This window comes from Pleuronectes platessa, chromosome 6 (genome assembly GCF_947347685.1).
Source record: "Pleuronectes platessa chromosome 6, fPlePla1.1, whole genome shotgun sequence".
Lineage (NCBI taxonomy): Eukaryota > Metazoa > Chordata > Actinopteri > Pleuronectiformes > Pleuronectidae > Pleuronectes > Pleuronectes platessa.
The window spans coordinates 5786316-5804547 of record NC_070631.1 but is presented as its reverse complement, the minus strand read 5'-3'; the positions used below and the strand labels follow the sequence as shown (position 1 = coordinate 5804547).

General features: G+C 42.2%; 2 pseudogenes; both read left to right on the top strand.

The window, feature by feature from the left end:
- Nucleotides 1–98: 98 nt before the first annotated feature.
- Nucleotides 99–2242, top strand: LOC128441832 (uncharacterized; annotated as a pseudogene).
- A 5259-nt stretch (nt 2243–7501) lies between these two features.
- LOC128441895 (calcium-independent phospholipase A2-gamma-like) lies at nt 7502–18179 on the top strand (annotated as a pseudogene).
- Nucleotides 18180–18232: the final 53 nt, after the last annotated feature.

Below are 18232 nucleotides of genomic sequence, written 5' to 3'. Positions count from 1 at the left end.
TCCAATGACCACAACAACTTCTCCAACCACCACTACCACAACCCCAACAACCACTACAACAACTCTTTAACGACCACAACAACTACTCCAACTTCCACTACAACAACTCCACTTACCTAAACAACAAATCCAACATCCACAACAACTACTCCAACTACTACTACCACAACGACCACAACAACTACTCCAACTACCACAACAACTACTCCAACTACCACTACCACAACCCCAACTACCACTTCCACAACTCCAACGACCACAACAACTACTACTATAATTGATGTTCAAGGTGCCTGTAAAGGAAAAACAACGGGGCTGGTCCCCAATCCCTCAGACAGAACTACTTATTACGACTGTTCAGGACCAGTTCTCCTAAAGTGTGAAGATGGAAAAGAATTCAAGAACAAAGACAGCGTATGTCAATTGCCTTAAAAAGAGTTGCAATTTATATTTTAATATTTATTATAATCAACTGCAGTAGTCACTATTACAAATTAGTATAACTACAATTTCAATTATTCAATTGTTTGTTTTTAGCCTCACTAATCTACACATAATTGAAAAACACAATTTATTCTTATCATTGACAATATAGACGAAACTATGAACATTTACAGATTTATTTCCATAATCCCTCCATCACCAATCAAATCTCCTCTAATCCTTGTATTTTTAATAAAAAACATTATTTATTTTTATTTATTAATAATTATACTGCACTGTGTCGTTACAACTGTTGTCCTGATACTGTCCTTAAATCGTACTTGTATCTATGTTTTCAGTCTCCTTTCCTTTATCTAACTTAATTTGCCTCATTCTATGGTTGATGCATACACATTGTATGTTGTGTATGTGTATCTAACCCTATTGCATGGATATGTTCATTTTGGTCTATTTGTCTAGCCCTCAACTGAAAGGATTTGTCGTATATGGTGGCACAAGGGTTGTGTATAAAATTATTCTATAAGGTGATCTTAACTTTGATAAATTTGAATAAAACTACTCAATAAATAATTCAATAATTCAATTAAGTTTTGGTTTTGTTTGATTTTTGATTATTGGTTGGATGTTATTTGTCTGTTAGATGCTTATGAGATAAACGGCCCAGTACCGTGGAAATAAGATAAGACCCTTCACTCAATTTAACTCCGTGCTGCATACCCTTTATATTGCAGATGACAAAAGATTAGAATTTAAATTTTTTTTACAACTCCTTTTATTGGGAATTTTTGACATTGAGCGAATAATTCATGAGAGATAAGGGATAGCAAGATCAAATAAATAACAAGATAAGCAATGAATTTATCAATTAATAGAAAATAGACACAAAATTTAGATCAGATATATTCCTATTCACATGTATGGAACATAACAGCAGAGCCTGAAGGTGCAGAACTCAGCTCTAGTTACACATATCAGACAATACTATGGTGTGCTGTGAATTCACGTCAGATATGATGTGAGAGAGCTGAGGAACGTATCCAGACACAATTAATCAGAAAAAGAGAGAACAATTTGTGGATGAAGAAATACATTTTAGGAAATGTTGTGGAAAGAGAGGATATCGTCTTGTACAGGTAGATAGTTTGTTGGAGCTTCCGGTTTAATAATATCACTGTACGTGCTAGAAGGGTTGCAGACTTTCTCAAGAGATATTCAGAGCTTGTTGTAACGGGATCTGATCCTTTTATTCCAAAGACAAGTATCCACAGGTCTCCCTATAATGACCAGTGTTGGGGAGTAACGGAATACATGTACCGGCGTTATGTATTTAGAATACACATCATGAGTAACTGTATTCCGTTACAGTTACAATTTAAATAGATGGTATTCAGAATACAGTTACATTGTTGAAATCCATGGATTACATGACGGTACTTCTCTGTTTCACGAGTTTATTCACTCTCTAAATAAATCAATGGAAGCAGCTGGCCACTAAGGCTGCTCGTAAGAGGCGTGAAGAAGCCTCACCATTACAGGCAGTGACTGTGAGAGAGATCCGTCGCTACCAGAAATCTGCCGCAAGCTGCCCTTCCAGCGCCTGGTGAGAGAAATCGCTCAGGATTTCAAGACCGACTTGCGCTTCCAGAGCTCCGCTATCATGGCTCTGCAGGAGGCCAGCGAGGCTTTCCTGGTCGGCCTGTTAGAGGACACCAACCTGTGCGCCATCCATGCCAAGAGGGTCACCATCATGCCCAAGAACATCCAGCTGGCCCGCCGCATCCGTGGACAGAGAGCTTAAACTGCTGCTGCTCCACTGACTATAAAAAACGCTGCAATCCTACACTTTTTAGATGCAATTCAATATGGAAGAAATCCAAGAATTCAGAATACATTACTCAGATTAGTTAATGTTACGGCATACGTTACAGATTACATTATTGGGCATATATTCTGTATTCTGTAATGGTATACGTTTTGAAAGTATCCTTCCCAACACTGATAATGACAGATAGTGCAACTGACATTTAATGCATGTAAACTTTGTATTTAGTTACATTATGCAAAGCCAACCAGTGCACCACTCTAAACTGTAAACGCTTTGTTCAGGAAGATTCCTCCATGATCACTTTACCAAAATCATTAAAAACTTGTACAGATATTCTTGGTAACACTATATATATATATATATAGTGTATAGTGTATAGTAACACTATATATATATAGTGTTACCAGAACCGTTGTATTCATTCACACCAAGATATATATATCCTGGTGTGAATGAATACAACGGTTCTGGTCTGAGTCACATGCTTTATATGGTAATAATTGTCTTTTAAAATTATTTAGGGCACTGATTCCTAAACTAAGGTACTCATACAAACATTCGTACGCAAGCTCCGACATAAGAATCTCAGTAATAATATAGTAGCATTAATATATAATTTTACGGTTCAAAAACACTACAATCGTGGCTCCAAACTGCAATTATTCGAAAGAAAAGACTGTATCTGGAGGAGAATATTTCAAGCCGCCAAAGTGAAGGGGCCGTGGACAGTTAACCAAGCGCAATTGCTAGTAGACACGTTAGCAGTGCCAGTGAAGTCTCCACAGCACCTGCTAGCGGCAAACGGCGCAAAAACAGTCAGGAGATATGACGCAGGTTACTTCCTATTTGGATTCAGTTGGAGGCGCATTGTGTGGTATGTGCCGATGTTCTCAGCAATGAATCCATCCCATTGGGGCAGCACGATATAAGAACAACATGCGATATGTGATAACTTTGTTTAATGTTGCAATGACGATAGGACTTGCGATAAATAAACACAAACAGTCCCTGGCTATGGATGCAGGGATCACGGACAGCTCCGATGAGGGGAGAAGGCGCACAGCCCGTCAGTAGCGCCACCAAGTCGGGGCAGACACCAGGGAGCCTTGCACAGCTTGATTAAGAACACAATATATGGTCTTAACATTGACACTCTTCCTAACACTGGCTTACACCCAACATGAGCATGTTTTCTACACAAGGCTGCATGTAGGATGTACTGTAAAGGATGATATGGGTAGGATGCATGTACTTGTATGTGTGTGGCCAGAGACTATACCATTATTCATGTTGTATACTGTGTACTGTTCCATGTCTGCCACTCTGCTCTCTAGTAGGCTACTTGATTGTCTTTGTCTGCGTTGTTGATCCGTTGAGCCTTCACCTCCTCGACCAGGTCAAGGAAGCCCTCGCGCTGCTTCCTTGGTGGACTGGTTCTTCTTGGGACCCATGTAGTCCAATGCTGACCTGGAAGTCCCTCTGTAGGCAAGCCTTAGCGACTTGAATATAATTTTATCATAACTACTGTAGGGTTCCGGTTCCGCCACTGAGAGGATGACGGCTTAATTTTCGAGCTCCCCGACGGTTTTGTTAAATAACCCCAAAAATCAGTGTTTTTTTCTGTCCCAGCGAAATTTCTCTTTAATAATGGAAAAAGGGGTTACTACAAGAAGTAGGACGACCACAAATGTGATGGAGGATAATCCTGAAATGAGACAAGACAGCCGAAGCAGCTCCCCGGGCCTGTCCGCCTGTGTCGAGGAGAGCTCCGAGGCTAGCCTGCGAAGCATCCTCAACGAAGTGCGGGACTTCAGAAGAGATAACAAGGTGCAACTCACTGACATCAAACACGAATTAAAGAGAGCAAACGACAGACTGGACGAGGCAGAGGGGAGAATTGAAGAAACTGAGACCGTGCTTCAAGCAACATCAACGCTAATCAAGCGGCTAATGCAACGTCAAGCTAACCTGGAGGAGAGGCTGATAGATCAGGAGGGGCGGGCACGCAGGGATAACCTAAGGATCTATGGTATACCTGAAGACAGAGAGGGCACTGACATGGCCGTTTTTCTGGATAACCTACTGAAAGACGCGCTCGACCTGCCCCGTGACAGAGACCTCAGGATTGAAGGGGCGCATCGAGCTCTGGCTCCAAAGCCAAGCGGCCCACAGCCAAAACCCAGATCGATAGTGGTCAAGTTCGGGAGCTACCGGATGAAGGAGGAGGTGCTCCGTAGAGCTTGGCAGAAAAAACAAGTGCTTTTCAACAATGATCGCTTCTACGTTGACCATAACTTCCCACCCGAGGTGCTGAAGAAACGCAGTGAATACACCGAAGCCAAGAAAGTCCTGAAAGAAAAACAAATAAAGTTCCAGACACCGAAACCCGAGAGGATGCGGGTATTCTATGAGAACGGCACCCGGCTATTTCAGAGTGCTGCAGAGGCGACGAGGGACATGGCCTCACGAGGGTTTCCAGTCACGGTGGTGAGGTCCTCTGCTGCTCCGGACCAGGAGGAGACCCGGGTCCTGCCTGAATGGCAGGTGGCGGGGAGACGGCGTGATCGCAGCGGAGAGAAGGAACCTGACGCAGCGGAGGGCTTCACTCAATCCCAAAACACCCAACGCTCTCAATACAAAGAAAAACTACAAGAATTCAGAAGGCGATCCCCCTCGACAAGAGACTGATGACTCTTCATAGAAATTCAGATAAGTTGTAATTGACACGAGGGTTATTCATTTTGGTTATTTGCCCGGAAGACTGCCTTGGCGTTTAAAGCAGGCGATTACTCCTACAGTTTTATTTTCTGTCAAATTAAAGGATTCGGGACTTGTTAATTGGCTTGTTATCCATGGTTTGATCTAGTTCAACCTTGTTCAGATCCGCGCCACCATGAAGCCACTCTTTAGGGCCCCACCACCGACACGAAGTGGGCCTCTCCCTTATGGGGACTTTGACTTTAAAAAGTCCTTTAAGGCTCATTTGAATCGAGCCTCTACACTGGAAACGACTGTTATAAACTGTTTCGGTTATGTTACGTTCCAAATCGTTTCCCCTTTCTGTTTAGATTGTTTGTGTTTTTTGGGAGAGATACTTTTAGTGTACGACTTTTATAACATCAGAAATATCAGTAGAGGTCTTTTTGTGATAACCAAAGCTGTAAACTATGAATGAGAACGTGCTAAAAGTTATCTCATTTAATGTGAAAGGGATTATGAGCCCAGCAAAAAGAAGCCAAATATTATCAAAAATGAAAAGGGAAAAAGCACATGTTGTGTTCTTACAAGAGACACACCTCAGCCCATCAGAACACGAAAAATTGAAGCGAATGGGGTTTTCAAAAGTATATTATTCATCCTACAAATCAGGCCGTAGGAGAGGGGTAGCAATTTTAATATCCCAAAAAGTATCATTTGAACGTCTGTCAAAGGTAACAGACAAAGAAGGGAGATATATAATAGTCTCTGGAAAAATAGATGGCGTTTCAGTGTCACTATGTAACATTTATGCCCCCCCTGGAAGTGATTTTATTTTCTACAGAAATATATTTGATTTAATGATAGGGGCACCGGGAATCGTCATAGGTGGTGGAGATTGGAACATCCGTCTTGACCCAAGACTAGATTCATCAAAAAACTTAACGACTACTCCACTACATAGAAGAGTTAACGCTCTAATGACAGAGTTAGGCATACTAGATCTATGGAGAGACTTTTACCCATCTTGCCGTGATTATACTTTCTACTCATGTCCCCATGATACATACTCAAGAATAGACTATTTTTTTGTGTTGAAGAGAGATCACCATAGAATGTATAGCTGTGATATTGGAAGTATAGATGTATCTGATCATGCACCCCTGTCTTGCACTGTACTTATAAGCCACAAAGTTGGAAAAACTTTGTGGAGGTTAAATACAAGTACTCTAAACAACCCACAATTTAAGAGCCAAATGAGAAAGGAAATAAAAACGTATCTTGAAGAAAATGATAACAGGGAGGTTGACTCGGCTATAGTATGGGATGCCTTAAAAGCAGTCATCAGAGGGAGAATTATATCTTACTGTGCCCATGAAAAGAAACAAAAACAATTAAGTATGATAAATCTTAGTAGAGAATTAAAAGATCTTGAGACACAGCATAAGAGTGACCAAAAAACGAATGTGCTGACAAAAATAAAGAAAGTCAGAAATTAAATAAATATATTACATTCACAGGAAATTGAAAAAAAAATCATATTCACAAAACAGAAATATTATGAGTCAGGACCAAAATCAGCAAAACTTCTGGCAAGAAAACTGCAAAAACAACAAGCGGATAGAACCATATACAAAATAAGGGACCCGGTTTCTAAATCTATACACTATAAACAAGATGAAATACAAAGAGCGTTTAAAAAGTACTATAAATCTCTATATGCGCAACCACATCTTGAGAGCGAGCAACAAATTGGCAAATTCCTCAATTCAATCAATCTGCCTCTTCTATCAGAAGAACAAAATCAAAAATTGACAGCAGCGGTAACTAAGACAGAACTTAACAGTGCTATATCTAAGCTTAAAACTAATAAATCACCCGGTCCAGATGGCCTTCCTTCAGAGTGGTATAAGACATTTCAATTTGAGTTAACACCAAGTCTTCTTAGGGCCTGCAAGACAACCTTAACAGACGCCAAAATGCCCCAATCTTGGAACGAGGCAGTGATCTCCGTTATCCACAAAGAAGGAAAGGACAAACTGGAATGTGGATCTTATAGACCAATCTCGGTGTTAAACGTTGACTATAAATTATACACAACCATACTTGCTAAAAGACTGGAAAACATCCTCCCTCAACTTATACACAATGACCAAACTGGATTTATCACACAAAGACAAACCCATGATAACATTAGGCGATCATTGCACATATTAAGTCATATCCAACAGAACAATCTTGAAGCTTACCTAATCAGTTTGGATGCTGAGAAAGCCTTTGACTCAGTTAGCTGGCCTTTCTTATATAAAGTCCTTGAGAGATTTGGCATGCATAACAATTTCATCAAGGGCATTCGTACGCTATATGCTAAACCATCAGCCTGTATAAAAATAAACGGGTATCTGTCAGATACCATTATATTGGAGCGTGGGACAACACAGGGGTGCCCAATTTCCCCATTACTGTTCGCACTCTATATAGAACCTCTCGCACAGTGGATAAGACAGACGGAAAGTATTAAAGGCATCGGCATAAATGGAGAGGACCACAAGGTAGCATTATATGCCGATGATAATCCTTATTTATTTAAGTACCCCCTCAAACTCTTTTTCAGAATTAATGAATTTACTAGAAAGCTTTGGTAGATATGCAGGATATAAACTAAATCTGCAAAAAACACAAATATTGACTTTTAATTCTACGCCTCCAAAAAGTATTAGAGACATATTCAATTTTAACTGGGATCAGAGTTCATTGAAATACTTAGGAATACATTTACCGAAGAATATCTCAACACTGGCAGCGATAAACTATGCACCCCTCCTAGCAAAAATTAAAGATGACATACACAGATGGAACTCTATTTCTTTCCTCAGTCTAAGCCATAGAATTGATTCTGTAAAAATGCACATTCTCCCACGATATCTCTTCCTATTTCAAGCACTTCCAGCAGAAATTCCCTCAATACAATTTTCCGAAATGAATAAAATAATTTCAAGATTTATCTGGCAAGGCAAAAAACCTAGGGTTAAATTTAAAACTCTTCAACTCCCAAAGGAGCAAGGAGGAATGGGTCTACCTAATTTTAAGGATTATTACTACGTTGCTCAAATGAAACCCCTGATTAACATATGTACCCCAAATTTTTGTTCCAGATGGAAAGACATTGAACTCTCCCTCATGAGAGATCCCCCAATTCACGCAGTATTGGCACACACAAATTTGGGAAAACTCATAGACAATGTGGAAAATCCATGGATCAAATTCCAATTAAAAATCTGGAATACAATTAAAGGAGAATACAAGCTAGATCATAAACTGCAAATACTTCAGTGGTGCGCTCATGATCCTGGGTTCAAACCAAATGAAATTGACAATAGATTTAAATTTTGGATTCGAAAGGATATAACAACATTTTATTCCCTTACAGAAAAGGGGCAATTAAAGGACTTTGAAAGCCTGAGGAAAAAATACTGTCTTGAAAAATCTGACTTTTACAGGTACCTCCAGATACGCAGTTATTTTGAACATAATATTAGAAACAGAACAGACCTTGCAGACCCAATACTGAGAATATTTCTCAGTGCCTACCAAAATGATTCAAATAAAGGAGTTATCTCTAGATTCTACAAAGGCCTCATGACAAAAAAAAAAACACACTGCTGAATATGTTAAAGAAAAATGGGAGAGAGAAGGTGGCCTCCCAATATCAAATGAGGACTGGTTGGAGGTATGCAAATTCCAGTGGGAATGCACCAACTCTAACGTGTAGCGGGAATTTGGGTGGAAATGTGTTATTCGTTTCTTTATTACACCAAAGCAGAAAGCACGCTTTGCTGGAGGGGAGAGCACATGTTGGAGACAATGTGGGTCTCGGGAAGCAAATCACTGGTATATATTCTGGGACTGTCCAGCGATTAAACATTTCTGGGCAGAGATTCACAAAGCTTTAAAAAGCATTCTTAATACTGACCTGCCCCTGCAATTTAGAACATTATTTTTGGGAAACGTTGATTTTCAAACAAGGCGCCCAGATAAATATATGATTGGCATACTAATAACTGCCTGTAAAAAAGCGCTCACAAGGCGCTGGCTGCTTCCTGAGCCCCCCACGATAGAGGAATGGATAGATATAGTAAATGACATTTATGCTATGGAAAGGATTACTTTCTCCCTTCGTCTTCGGAAAACTGTGTTCATCCAATTATGGAGCAAATGGGTGAGATATGTAAAACCCCTAAGACCAGACTTTGTGGAAGTATTGAATGAATGACCCTGTAATGTTGTCTTAATTTAGTGAGCCTCACAGATCTCTATCCCATTCTCTCTCAAGTCACCCTCTAACGTGTTGCTGTTTTTTATTCGGCTTGTTTTTATTCAATTATTTGTTTTTCTCTATTGATCTGTGATTATTGTCTACATGTGCGCACTGTACCTCTCCCAGAATGTACAAAGTTATTTAATTCTGAAAAAGGTTGACAGCAGAAGAAAGAAAATTGCCCTTGGGCTGATGTAAATGTTTGTATACAACTGTCAAATAAATAAAGAATATAAAAAAAATAAAAATAATAATAACTACTGTAGAACTTGCACAACATATCAAATAGAGAATTAGGAAAACTGAATCAATAAATCAATGCAATTGAGCTCTTTGATAGATTTTATGAATATGAGAGGATATTAAACTTGATCATCTGTAACTTGTGAATTCTACAATTCATTATCATAGTAAAATATTCTTTATGTAATGCAGAGAAAAACAACTAAATATCAAGCATCACCTTGTGTCAATTGGGGGCCTCATTACAGAGCTATTATAAGTGTAAAACAACATGTACCTAACACCTAGGGAGGAGGAAGATTTAAATTACGAAGCTGGACCTGTTTGGCAAATGTTCCCACAAATGTCAGCCAACAACATTTATGTTGTGTCCTGACTTCTCTTTAACAGTTATGTGTTGGGAGCTTACACAAAAACACGATATTTCCCATTAATGCTCTGCAGGTGACGAGTGAGGCCACAGTGAGGGCACTTGATGTAAGGAGACGCTCAACCAGTTTTATCAGAATCAGATTAGAATCAGAATCAGAATGTATTTATTGCCAAGTAGGCTTACACCTACCTGGAATTATCTTTGGTATATAGGTGCATACAATGAACGTAAAACAAAAAACACAATAAGTACTTCACGTAAGAAAAAAAAAAATAATAATAATAATATCTCCTGAATCCATCGTACTGTGAACTGATCACAACCTACGAAGGCTTGGAGGCGTATGCAGACCAGGGGAGGAGGTGCTTATGTCACTTGTGTACTGATGATTACGTTAAATGAGGTTGAACCAACTCCAAACACAGGTATGACCAATGCAATTATCCTCAAGTAGATTCCAATGTCTTGTTATAAGACTCACTCACCCTCATTCATCGTCATCCGCTTATCCGGGGTCGGGTCGCGGGGGGAGCAGCTCAAGCAGGGGGCCCCAGACTTCCCTTTCCCGGGCCACATTGACCAGCTCTGACGGGGGGATCCCGAGGCGTTCCCAGGCCAGTGTTGAGATATAATCTCTCCACCTAGTCCTGGGTCTTCCCCGAGGTCTCCTCCCCACTGGACGTGCCTGAAAAACCTCCCAAGGGAGGCGCCCAGTGGGCATCCTTACCAGATGCCCAAACCACCTCAGCTGACTCCTTTCTAAGTAAAGGAGCAGCGGCTCTAATCCGAGTTCCTCACAGATGACTGAGCTTCTCACCCTATCCCTAAGGGAGACGCCAGCCACCCTTCTGAGAAAACTCATCTCGGCCGCTTGTACCCGCGATCTCGTCCTTTCGGTCATCACCCAGCCCTCATGACCATAGGTGAGGATAGGAACGAAGATCGACCAGTAGATCGAGATCTTTGCCTTGCGGCTCAGCTCTCTTTTCGTTACAACAGTGCGGTAAAGCGAACGCAATACCGCCCCCGCTGCTCCGATTCTCCAGCCAATCTCACGCTCCATAGTACCCTCACTCGTGAACAAGACCCCGAGGTACTTGAACTCCTTCACTTGGGCTAAGGACTCATTTCCTACCCGGAGTAAGCAATCCATCGGTTTCCTGCTAAGAGTCATGGCCTCAGATTTAGCGGTGCTGATCCTCATCCCAGCCGCTTCACACTCGGCTGCCAGCCGATCCAGTGAGTGCTGAAGGTCACAAGCCGATGATCCAATGAGGACCACATCATCCGCAAAAAGCAGTGACGAGATCCTCAGACCACCGAACTGCAACCCCTCCCCACCATGACTACGCCTCGATATCCTGTCCATGTATATCACAAACAGGATTGGTGACAAGGCGCAGCCCTGGCGGAGACCAGCACCCACTGAGAACGAAACTGACTGGCTGCCGAGGACCCGAACACAGCTCTCGCTTTGGGAGTACAGAGATTGGATGGCCCTGAGGAGAGACCCCCTTACCCCATACTCCCGCAGCACCTCCCACAGTTTCTCCCGGGGGACCCGGTCATACGCCTTCTCCAGATCCACAAAACACAAGTGGACCGGATGGGCATACTCCCAGGCCCCCTCCAGGATCCTTGCGAGAGTGAAGAGCTGGTCCGTAGTTCCACGTCCGGGGCGAAAACCGCATTGTTCCTCTTCAATCTGAGGTTCGACGATCGGCCGAACCCTCCTTTCCAGCACCTTGGAGTAGACTTTACCAGGGAGGCTGAGAAGTGTGATACCCCGGTAATTGGTACACACTCTCTGGTCCCCCTTTTTGAACAGGGGAACCACCACCCCGGTTTGCCACTCCTTTGGCACTGTACCCGACTCCCACGCGATGTTGAATAGGTGGTTCAACCATGACAGCCCCTCAACACCCAGAGCCTTTAGCATTTCTGGCTGGATCTCATCAATCCCTGGGGCTTTGCCACTGCGGAGATGTTTGACTACCTCAGTGACCTCCACCAGGGAAATTGACGACGAAACACCATCAACCTCGAGCTCTGCCTCCAACATAGAGGGCGTGTTATTCGGATTCAGGAGTTCCTCAAAGTGTTCCTTCCAACGTCCGACGACCTCCTCAGTTGAGGTCAACAGAGTCCCATCCTTACTGTACACAGCTTGGATGGTTCCCCGTTTCCCCCTCCTGAGGTGCCGGATAGTCTTCCAGAAACACTTTGGTGCCGACCGAAAGTCCTTCTCCATGGCCTCTCCGAACTTCTCCCACACCCGCTGCTTAGCCTCCGACACGGCAGCAGCTGCAGCCCTTCGGGCCTGTCGATACCCTGCAACCGAGTCCGGAGTCCTCCAGGATATCATATCCCGGAAGGCCTCCTTCTTCAATCGGACGGCTTCCCTGACCACCGGTGTCCACCACGGTGTCCGAGGGTTACCGCCCCTTGAGGAGCCTAAGACCCTGAGGCCACAGCTAGCCACCGCAGCTTCAGCAATGGAGGCTTTGAACACCGCCCACTCTGGCTCAATGCCCCCAACCTCCACAGGAATGCCAGAAAAACTCCGCCGGAGGTGTGAGTTGAAGATACCTAGAACGGGGGCCTCCTCCAGACGTTCCCAGTTCACCCGCACTACTCGTTTGGGCTTACCAGGTCTATCCGGAAATTTCCCCCATTCCCTGATCCAACTCACAACCAGATGGTGGTCGGTTGACAGTTCCGCCCCTCTCTTTACCCGAGTGTCCAAAACATGCGGCCTCAGATCAGATGACACAATCACAAAATCGATCATTGATCTTCGGCCTAGGGTACTCTGGTACCAGGTACACTTATGAGCACCCTTATGTTCGAACATGGTGTTTGTTATGGATAATCCATGACTAGCACAGAAGTCCAATAACAAACGACCGCTCGGGTTTAGATCAGGGAGGCCGTTCCTCCCCACCACGCCTCTCCAGGTGTCTCCATCGTTGCCCACGTGGGCGTTGAAGTCACCCAGCAGAACTACGGAGTCCCCTACTGGAGCCCCATACAGGACTCCATTCAGGGTCTCCAAGAAGGCCGAGTACTCTGAGCTGCTGTTTGGTGCATACGCACAAACAACAGTCAGAGTTTTCCCCCCTACAACCCTTAGGCGCAGGGAGGCGACCCTCTCGTCTACCGGGGTAAACTCCAACACCGCGGCGCTCAGCCGGGGATTTATGAGTATCCCCACACCCGCCCGGCGCCTCACGCCCTCGGCAACTCCGGAGAAGAATAGAGTCCAACCCTTATCCAGGAGTACGGTACCAGAGCCGAGACCGTGCGTGGAGGTAAGCCCCACCAGATCTAACTGATAGCGCTCCACCTCCCTCACAAGCTCCGGCTCCTTTCCCCACAGCGAGGTGACGTTCCACGTCCCCAGAGCCAGCTGGAATAATCCATTTCATCTCTCATATGAAGTTATACAAGATATGCAGTTGCCTCTACTCGCCAGTAGGTGGCACAAGATGCCAAAGTACAAATACGTACATTCACTAACATGAAGTAAACAGAGTCTGTTTCCCTCGTTGTTATAAGACACTAAACACTAATTAAGTGATTCACCTTTCATTCTCATGCAAGTTTTGGAGAAAGAGCATATTGATATAAATAGCCTTGCATTTAAAAATACAATTAATGATTATTTTTTAATACTGAAAGCAAAGTCAGATTCATATTGTTTAGATGTTTTTTTTTTAACTTCCTTGTTTTGTTCAAAGGTAACGTTAACAAAAAAGAGAAAAGAAACGAACAAAATGTAATTTTTTGTGCCGATTCAATATACCACACCCCCTTTTCACATCTATTTTAGGGCCCCTCTAACACACTTATAAGAATGTAACACACTCTACATTATTCTCTTTATATTAATACTACACTAATAATTTTGAGCTGGACCATCGGGGAGTTAAAAGCTTGAAAAGAACTTCACCTTCTTTAGGTTTAGCAAAAACTTAATTTTAAATGAATTTTTTTGTTGATTTCTCAGGGGTTAACAGTGTGGCAGCCAAATTTACTCCTCCTCCAATAGGGATGTATTCAAAGCCGAAGCTCCCATTGGGATCTTTGAGGAGGCACAGAGCAGTGTTCATTGGAGTCCACTGGGAGGACGTCTCGGCCAATCATTTCATCGACTGTCCAGACACATTAACAACTACTTCAAGAGTAAGGACAATGTACCTCTAGCTGCAAATGCCTGTCTTGTTGCCGCGACTCCGGCATTCCCCGGCAGGTCCCAGAGGCGCAGTCTGAGTCAACGAGGAGTCAGAGAGAAAAGTGTCTCCGAGGACAAAGATACCCCACAGGTCCGAGAATGCAAAAACCAACAGGAGGAGCTCAGTAAAAAGTCCTTCAACCCAGGAAGGGCCTGCACTGCAATTATTTCACATCAGCTCTTTGGCAACCAGATTCGGAGAGAGCTACATTTACGTGGCTAATCACATAAACTCCGCCTTTTCCCAGGGTTTGACCAAAGTGGAATTAGAGGAGAATGTGAAAATGTCTTCCACCATAGGGACACACAGGAGGCAGAGGAGAAAGAAAATGTCAAACACTTGTATTGTAAACTCTAAAGAAGTGAAATCCAGTGTTGAACAGGCAACAGTTGAACAGAAAGATTTCTCCAGCAGCTGGGAGGAGGGCTACCTTCACTTTGCCAGACACATCAATAAATACTTTGGTGCAAAGGTGTCAGATGAGGTTCAGAGCAGGAGAGAGGAACTTCCCGTGGAAAAGACTTCTCAACGTTCAACACAGTCTACCTCACAAACTCAAGGGCCGACGTCCCGACTGAAGCAAGAGGATCCCACCACCCCTGAGGCTGGAGGCCTTTTCCACAGCAGCCACGTCGCAACAAACTTTGGGGAGAACTTTTTCCAGACGGCCAGTCACATCAACCAGTATTTCAATGGTCAGAGTGAAGTGGATGAGGAGACTGATGGAAAATCTGTGGATTCAGGATCTGAAATCTCTGAGAGACTCGCAAAACCCGTGACTTTATTGGATTTCCTTCGCCACCCTACAAGTGCCATCCCTGACTTCCTGGGAACTTACCTCAAACTGGGCCCTTTGTCCCAGACTCGTGTTACAAGACCTGCCATGACCTCACGGGGGGCGATATTAAATAAAATGGTCAGTGTAGGTCATGTTATGAGATTTTCACATTTATCAATTTATCTAGACTTTATTGTTTATTCTCATGATCTGATAATGATTTTTTTTCTTCTTAAATAAGAAAATAAATTCTCATAATGTAATAACATTAATAGTTTATTCTCATAATATGATAATGACATCTTTCTCATTTATTTACAACTTTATATTTGTTTAACTGTGACTTTTTTTTCTCGTTAAATTACTTTAGTCTTAATTTATCTTGAATTATTATTTTATTCTCATAATTTTAAGAAAGATTTCTTCCTTCAATGTGTCCCTAATACTCGATAACTAATAAAACTAAAGCAGCACATAACGCGTGGATGTCTCTGTCAGATCCTCTTGAGTCAGAGGCAGGTGGAGGAACTCACATGTGGGTTGATTGGCAGTCTGGAACTGGCCTCATCTCCAGGAGCTCTGGTCGCCTGCGTGGAGGCGCTCAACGAACACCTCATCCTTCACCCCTCATGCAAAGCTTTAATGTGGCAGGTCTGTCGGATGTGAAACAATCACATTTCTGAGAGTTTTACTTTCATCGCAGCTAATGAGTTTTTAAAGATGATATCAATGTTTCCAGGACAGAACTGCTGTCACACTGCTGAGGAAGAGACGAAGCTACAGGGACGACCAGGATCTTCAAAACGCCTTGAGAGAAACCTTGGCTCTGATTGGCTATGTGGAGCCAGTCAAAGGTAGCGGCATTAGGGTGCTCTCGATCGATGGTGGTGGCACAAGGTATACATTTTATTTATCATTATTATTATGAATGAAATATTTTCCTTCCATGATAAATACAAAAGCATATCTGCTACGTACATTATCAATACATTTTCACTTATTTTCTTAGTTTATATATTATTTGTTTTGTCTGTGAAACACCAGAAAATAGTGAGAGATGTAAGGCCTGTGATAACTTCTTCAAATTGCTCATTTCATATGACTAATGGTCCAGAACACAAGATAACATAAACAGCTGAAAAGAGTTCTCAGGTCCTTTACTTAAGTAGAAGTTTCAGCAAAACAATTAAGAGCTACTCTGTTAGAAGTGATGCATTCAAAAGTCTTGCATTCAAAAATCGTTCTAAGTAAAAGAGCAAAAGATTTGGCATCAAATTATACATAAGTACAACATAAAATAAAAACTTTCATCATGTAGAACAGCAGATAGAACAATAGATCTTGCATCGATGACATCATTTGGAGCCGTGGTATCAAATAACCAATCAAATTCAAACTTACTGGAAAATGAACATTTGAACACATCACATATCAATTTGATATATAAATTACCAAACAGAAAGCATCTTTGCACTGTGACTTTTTAGGTTTGGTCCTTGTCACAGCCAATGAAGAGATGGGACTAATCACCTGCACTTCAGTCAGCCACCAGGTGGCGATCAAGAAGCATTGGCTTTTACAGAGCAGTTATGTTGTTTACTATCAGTACAGTCCATGTTTGATGCTGGTAAACATGGAGATAATTCATAGAGCTGGAGCTTGTTCATGTCTTCCAGGAATCAATAAAGTTTTCTCTCAGGATTTATTTGTTGATTATTTGTTGTATCAAAGATCAAAACCTGCAGAGTAATGAGTAACATAGTGATTTACCCTCGACCCAGAACCTTGATATAAACCATATCTTTGCTCTGAGCTGTTTACAACTAAATATATTTTATATCCTGACCAAAATACTAATGTAACACAGTTCACGAGTCATGATGTGTTTCCTCTTGTGTTCCTGTGTTTTGTCCTTGCATTTTGCAGAGGAGTGGTGCCTCTGCAGGTGTTAAAGCTACTGGAAGAAGAAACGGGCAGAAAGATCCACGAGCTGTTTGACTACATCTGTGGAGTGAGCACAGGTGACGGAAAAGAAAAAACACAACAGAATGACGTTGTTGTTGTTAGCTGCATCTCCATGCTGAGTCAGTCTGGAATGTAGAATGTTGTGTGTCACTCCTCTCTCTCTGCATGTGTTTGTTCAAGGTGCCATCCTGGCCTTCATGCTGGGCCTGGCTCGCTTTTCCCTGGAGGAGTGTTTCGACATGTATCGTCGATTTGGCTCCGAGGTGTTTCGTCAGAACCCGCTGGTCGGGACCGTGAAGATGGGCTGGAATCACTCCTACTACAGCACTGAGACGTGGGAATCCATATTACGGTATAGAGTCAAACAGCAAAACACCTGTTGTGACTTGTGTGTTTTCTTAGTTTGCAGTGAGTTGAATCCTCTCGGCCGTCGTAAGATACAGCAAATTGCCTGGAAGTCAAGATGACCACGATCCAGTCTGCTCCGGCTGAGTGTTCTGATTTATCCTGTTTCAGAGAAAAGCTGGGAGATAAAGTTCTCATTAAAACAGCCAGAGATGAGTTGAGTCCAAAGGTAAAAGCACAGTCACCACAGCAGTTTAATATAAGATCACAACGGCACTGATGCAGCTGGATCAATGGCAACGAGCACCTCTGTTTAACCTAGTGTTTTATTTTCACCTGCTTAAGGTTTCTGCAGTGAGTGCAGTGGTAAACTGGGGCACCAGTCCGAAGGCTTTTGTCTTCCGCACCTACAACCATACCTGTCAGCATCCACTTCATCCAGAAGATGGAGGCAGCTGATATATTTATTTTCATACCACTGTGATACCATATCAAGTATATGGCTGCTGACTTTTTACTTTTTTCTCTATCATTTTATTTTTGATTTATTGCTGATCGGCATGCATCAGCTTAGAATGTGGAACAATCACCATCATTTATTACTGATTTTAAATGAATTAAAATTGAATTAATACAAAACAAGCCAGAGAGGGATAAAGACAGTAGCTGGCAAATTGGTTAAGACTGTTATTAGATTATATTTTAATGATAATTATTTTTTGCTGTATAAAATATAAATGCAATGTTGTCAACAGGTCTCACATCTGTAAAACATTTAGTTTGACTTCTTGACTTAAACGCACAAAACGAATATGCACATTGATAACACAAGCACTCTCATGCACTTTGTTTGAAAAGCTTTTGTGCAAGTTTCATATTTGAAACTGTTTATTTTACACAACTATAACGCTTTCAAAAGGTATTTATCAGAGTTGTTGACTATTATATAAGATATAACAATATATCACAATATGTTTTTTTGTATAATATTGTACAACTGTATCCATAT